General features: G+C 40.4%; 1 protein-coding gene across 2 annotated transcripts in view; it reads left to right on the top strand.

Moving 5' to 3' along the window:
- Positions 1-1,076: 1,076 nt before the first annotated feature.
- Positions 1,077-6,712, top strand: part of per1b (period circadian clock 1b) — a 20,251-nt gene continuing 14,615 nt past the window's right edge. For both annotated transcript variants that reach the window (XM_027287779.1, XM_027287778.1), the window contains exon 1: positions 1,077-1,259. The gene's annotated coding sequence lies outside the window, so the exon portion shown is untranslated. The remainder of the gene's footprint in view (positions 1,260-6,712) is intronic.

Raw genomic sequence — 6,712 nt, 5'->3', positions numbered from 1 at the left:
CTGGAACTACTGTCATTATTATTATTATTATTATTATTATTATTCGTTAGTAGTCATAGATGTAGTATGTAGTAGTAGTATTAGCAACAACAACAGCAATTCAATTAATGTATTTCTTCAATGAAATAAATAAACTACAACTACTACTACTACTACTTACTACTACTAGGAGAGATGATATAAATATAACAAATGACTAACAGATAGGTGTAGGAATAATAATAATAATAAGTAATATATATATACTAGATATATTTTTGTTTATTGGGGGGGGGGGGGGGGTCTGGATAATAAATCTCCTCCCATTAAAATTTTTTTGACTGTATTATTATATTATATTACGAACTACGCTATTTTTTTGTGATTATTATGATATTGCTTGTAGTAGTAGAAGTCATAGTAGTAGAATTAGCAACAGCAGTACATTTAATTTACATTCCTAAAAATAATAAAATAATAATAAATAAAATAATAATAATAAAATAATAATAATAATAATAAGAGAAGAAGAAGAAGAAGTTAAGAATTAGTAATTTAAAATGTATTATTTATCATTCATCATCAGGGCCTGAGGATTATATTTTAAGTTTATGTACTACAATCAGTCTTTGCACAAACTACTAATAGTAACTAGCAGCACCTGACACAGACAGAATATTAAATTTAATTAGATTCATTATTTGTCACATAAAATCATAAAAGAACAATCATAGTGAAATACACTATACACATTCCTGGATTTTTGGATGAGCATGACATTTTAGTCAACAACTAGCTCAAAATGCTGACAGTGAGCTCGCAGTATCCTAACACTAAAATGCCACTGCGCTGTTATTGCCGGTATTACGGTCCTCCCAAGTAGGCCACATTAAGCGTGCGCACGGGCTACGCCCTCTAATGTTCCAGTGTGTTTGGAGAACAGCTCAGGACCAGGCACCAGGCAACGTGAGCACAGAGCCCCGTGCGGCTGGCCCCGCCCCTCCCGACCAATGAAAACGCGTCTGGGCGTGTTGGAGGCGTGGCCTCCACCTCGTACTGTCCAATCAGAGCGGCTCGCTTCAAAGTTGTTTGCCAGACCGTGCGCCGGCACGTGTATCCCTGCGTGTAAACTACAGTTGGGGGGCGAGCAGAAAATGTCTTGAGAGCAAATACGAAGCGAAGGCTGTCGATGCTAGCCGGATTTACGCTGCCTCTTTGACACTTTCCACGCACCTCATCCTGGAATAACAAACCCGCTGTCGTCGTGAAGCGTCTCTAAGGTGAGCTGTGTTTGTTGTGTTTGTCGTGTCTTATCTGTGACCGTCGGAGCTAACATGCTACAGAGCAGCTAACAATGCGCCAGTGTCCTAACTGCAGACGTCCCTTTGTTTTAAATTCAACACAGCCACAAATTACAGCTCATAAACAGCTTTTATCCTCGTGATTCACAGGCGACACTCGGGTGTTGCATTTTAACCCTTTAAAAACGTCGGATAGCATCACGATAAATAAGCATTTAGTCGTTATTTGAGTTGGGGAGGAGGGAGGGAAAAAGAAAAGCCACTAACTGACTGAGCCTGCAAATGGTGACTTTTTTTTATTTATTATTTATTTACCATGAACCTGTCTGTTTTTGTCTGTCTGTGGGGTGGACATACATGTGGACGTTGCACAATGTAGTATCATGCCCTGCTGTGATAGGTTCATGCTGCACGGTGTTTACGTTATGCTTGCAGATGATTACGTGAAACATGGTCTGCTGAAACGTGTTTTTTTCCCTTCTTTTGGACATTAAATAAACCCTCATCTGTTATTCATTATTAACACTATCACATCTGAGCTCAATTCATATTCAAAGATATTTCTGTGCACTTGCTTGACACCTGTTTTTTTAAACTGGGACATGATGTGTCCTTAATGTACTTTGTTGAAGGCAGGCTGTGTCCTTCCAGTCTAATCAGATCATGTCCACAGATTGACAACTGTTGCAATCCACCCAGTTCATCTGGCGCTGCTGTTGCACCTAGACATGCTGCATCCCAGCATTCCTCTTGTCACATGCTTGGAACATTGTGTTATAAGTCAGCTGTATGTATTTTTTTACACATAAGTGACGAGCTGGCATCTGTGTTGTTGCATTTGTGGGAATGTAAAGCCAAGCCCTCTCCCGACACTATAAGAGCTCTGTGTGGTGTACTAGAGAGATGTGCAGGCATCTGCAAGGATGTAAAACCCGGAGATTCCTGCAGACACACACACCCTACGGCCTGCCCGAGTCGTGCATAAGCATCCTGAAAGTTTGATTATAAGCAGAAATGTAACCCTGCCTGTCCTCACGTGTGACTTTTTAATAAGTCTCAGAGGGAGCTGTGGGTGGATGACACCTCCAAGCGCATGCATAAGCGAATCAAACTCGTCAGCCAGCCGGGGCAACGCTAAGTTTGCATGGGTGGCACAAGAAGGTGAGATGCCAGGCAGTGGCAGTGGCAGAGGTGGAGCGATCACATGTTTGGTGGTGGACTGACTCAACACACGAGACGGGACAAGTTATCAGTCACTCACAGTGTTACTTTTGAAATGAGCGAGAGATTGGCCAGCAGCGAGAGTTTGATGGACATCGACGCCTTGTTTTCTCCTGCTTGTTTGTGCCTTCGCTAGCCAGAGAGAGAGTCACGCAGCGCCTCCCACTGAATCTCTTTCCTGCTGGAAAACCGTGAAAAACAAAAAGCTTGAGGCTTAGGTGACAGAGGGAGGAGAGCAATTTGTGGGAGAATAGTATGATGGTAGAGGTTTGCCCCCCCATGTTCTCAGGCAACAATAAAACAGTCAGGGCCACAATTGAATTGACCACAAGCTTCCTGTAAATCTCAAACCCTCACTGTTCTGCAATTATAAATCAGTCCCGGGTTTGTTTGTTTGTAGGGTCATGCCTTTAAAATGGTGGCAATTATATGTTTTTGTCAAGCTCTACAGGGGTTGTTGTTTAACAAAGCTGTGTGTTTGAAGCATGGATTATTTCCTTATTACCATGAGTTATCTGGTGTCTTTATTAAACTGTGATTATTGGTGTTATTAAGTGTGTAATCCCAAAGGTATTAAAGTTAAGTTGGTCCTCTCTAATATAGCGCTCTATGTTGTTTACAGCAGAAGCTTGACATGTAATAGACCAATGATACAAAAGTTAAAGGACCAGAGGACTCGCCCTCTCCTTCCAAGCATGAAGGAGAAACTACAGTGGCCATGAAATGTGCAAAGGCCTTATCTAAAGTCAGTGTCTGTGGATGTCAAAGGCTCATTCTGAAGTCACAAAAACATAACGGCTTTTTATTTTTAGGCGATTATACATGAAAGAAAACGTAGTTATCATATTATATTCCAATGGTGTCATACTGTGTAAACAGAGCTGCCTAAATCTGACACACTGGACCTCGAATCATGTCTGAATTCTGCATTGAGGCTGATGTAATTATATTTTTATCTCTTACCACAGTTACCAACAGTCATGACTCACCTTTCGGAGTCTTTACCAAAAGGCTGGTCACAAGTATTTTGTCTTCATGACTTGATATATTTATTATAGAAACAGGGCAGCAGGACTAAGGCTGAGGATTACTCAAAAGTATGATCACATGTTTAGGGATCAGTTAAAGAAGGGGCTGGACTCTTTACACATTTTACTGGTTAGAATGTGGGTTGGTTATAGTTTGTTTATTACATTATAATAACTGCTCCTGCATCATCAGTTGTGGTCTGGACACATCAGCATGTGGTTCCATTTATCTCAGCAGTCGATGGAGAAATCATTAAATTTGTTGACAGAGACTAGAGCGTCTGATATTTGAGAAGAATGATTCATTACTTAAAAAGTGGAGTTTGCACAGGTAACTCTATCGGGACGCTCTCAAATTTGATGATTTTATCAGTGATTATTGAGATAATAAGGCTCTGAGATCATTTTGGCTGAAGTAATCACATAACAGAACTGTTGTATCAGCACATGCTGATGCTCCGTTAGTGCATAATGTCACTAATGGAGCATAAAGAAATTATTTAAAACAAAACAAAGTCTTCTAATTTTATGAATGTCCATTTAAAGATGTCTCATTAATTGGTTCAGAGTCATCGATCACATGCTTTGCCGGATTTATTACTGTAAAGTTCAGGGTAACGGATACAGATAACTCTTCCAGTGTGACTAACGTGTGAACGTGATGGGATTCACATACCATCATGACACAAATGAATTATTTTCTTGTGGTTGGGTTGCTTCAGCCAAAACATTAAACGAGCCACCTGCCAACCAAGTGGCAACCTCTGTGGCTGTGAAGTGAAGCCAGTGTAGAAATGCAGTTCATCAAACGTCCACTTGAGGCTGGCTCCAGAACGAGTCAGTCTCCATAAGTCCCCATGTTAAAATGTCCAACTTCACAGTAGAAATAAACATGTTTACAGCCTGGTACAAAAAAATTTTTTGGTCTCTATAGCTAATTTCCCCGTTCATGACATTCAGATTATATTAATTCTTAAAGTTATGTATAATTAACAGTGTGACCGCTTCAAAACAGCACATCAGAAACCTACGGGGCGACGTCACGTACATGACATCCATTCTTTATACTATCACTAGTGCTGCCAATCTGTTGACAACTGAACATCTACATACAGCGAAACAGGGGAAGTTGGCGAATATTGCGCACACGAAAAATCGTACCTCGGGTGATGAATCGCCCTCGCCGCTCGGTTAAAAGTGGACGATAACTCATGTGCGCAGTCTCCAGGCCGATGCGTCACTGCAGTTTATATACATGTTTATTAACCAATTTATCACTTGTACTCACACCCACCCTACACTGTTCATACTACATATATTTATATTTGTGACTGAAACACATATACTTAATTAGCCCACACCGTAACTAATACATTATACTGCAAGGGTGGCTACACCAGATGTAATATCTTAGTGTATTTTCACTCTAATAACAATAATAATAATAATATAATAATAATAATAATAAATAATAATAATAATAATAATAAAGTTGAATTAATTAATAAATAAGAGGGGACAACTGTCTGCGAGTGAGGACGTTATGATCTAAAAACATTGAAATTCTCATAACGGTTCATAACACAAAGCTGTTTTAGAACAGTCGAGCCTTTCTAAGTGAAACAGCACACAAGAAGAAGAACTGCGTTACAACACTCACTTTTGGTCTGATAAATCCCACTTTTTGTCGCCAGCACCGAAAAAAAACCTATAAACTATATTTGGCTGCTGACATGCACAGATCAAAACCGACAACAAAGCAACAGATAAATGAGTTGTTCAAGATGGGGAAAAAAAGCAACAGCTCACTGGTTGGCCCCCTCCTTAAATGTGAATATTTGTCAATTTCCTGAAATATTTGGCCATTTTTTTATTGATTTTCTGACATTTCATAGACTAGATAGCTGAACCAACCATCAAAATAATCATTACTGCAGCTCCAGGTGCTGTCAATGTAATCTGACATGACAAGTCTTTGTTTATATTGTGTTGTAATACAACATGGAGCACAGGGCATGAAGCATGTCTGTGTAAAAGTTGTAGTAAGTAGATAAACTCTGTTTTTTTTACAATAACGACCACAATCTGCACAGAAATACACTAAAATAAATTATAATTAATTATAGTATAAAAGAATAAGTCATAAAAAAAATAATAAAAAAGCATTAAACACTTCCCTACTGCATTGGTGCAGACGGAGGCTGCAGGCGTGGCTCCGTTGCGTGAACATGTGTGAACTTCTCGCTTCACTCCGCACAAAAACACCCCGCATCACGACATGTTTGTATCACTCAGTGACAAAAAGTAGTACCGTTTTAAATCATCCGCTCTGATCTGTCAATATTACAAACACCTCCTCTCTCTCTCTCTCTCTCTCTCTCTCTCTCTCCTCTCTCCTCTCTCTCTCTCTCTCTCTCTCTCCTGTGTACATGCGGCACGTGTACGAGGTGCGCGGCGGTGTTTTCCGCAAGCCTCGCCGGCTGCTGATTGGTCGGCGCGCGGACCAATCAGAGAGCGCGCCACCTAAAGCCTGCGACAAGGGAGGAGCTGACTGCCAGACACTGGTTCAGCTCCGCCTCGGGGCTTGCAGGTTTAACTACAGAGGGCGATGTGCAGACCGCGGGACTGATTCACGACCAGTGTCTGTGGCACACGGGTACTGTAATGATGTACGTTTGAGCATGCATGAGCTGGGTGCACTTCTCAGCACCACTGACACATACTTGTCAGAGTAGTACAATTACATAACAGTAAGTTATTGTACTGTTACAAACAAATGCGTGCACACATCACACATTGTATCTAAAATAGTCAGTCAGTTCTTGATAATATCTAATCATTTATAGACATTAAAATATTATTTAAACCTAATCCTAAAAATTAATTGATTTTAATTGATAGACTTAGATGGTAAATCTCGTAAAATCTTCACACAACTAAAACTTTCACATGAAAATGGAGTAACAGTCTGTAGATTATCTGCATACCCGCAAACACCCCCCGTTTTGCTCCACGCTGCTGAGCCACATGTTTCATAATCTTCCAAGGGTTATGTAACGAAGTAAGGAAAGCTCTGCAGGCTTGCATGTGACCACACACACACACAACACACACACCACACACACACACACACACACACACACACCCGGCCTGATCTAATTATGCTACTGCTGGATTTTCTGT

The sequence above is a fragment of the Larimichthys crocea genome, chromosome XIV (assembly GCF_000972845.2).
Source record: "Larimichthys crocea isolate SSNF chromosome XIV, L_crocea_2.0, whole genome shotgun sequence".
NCBI classification, from domain to species: Eukaryota; Metazoa; Chordata; class Actinopteri; family Sciaenidae; genus Larimichthys; species Larimichthys crocea.
This window is presented reverse-complemented; position numbering and strand designations above follow the sequence as displayed.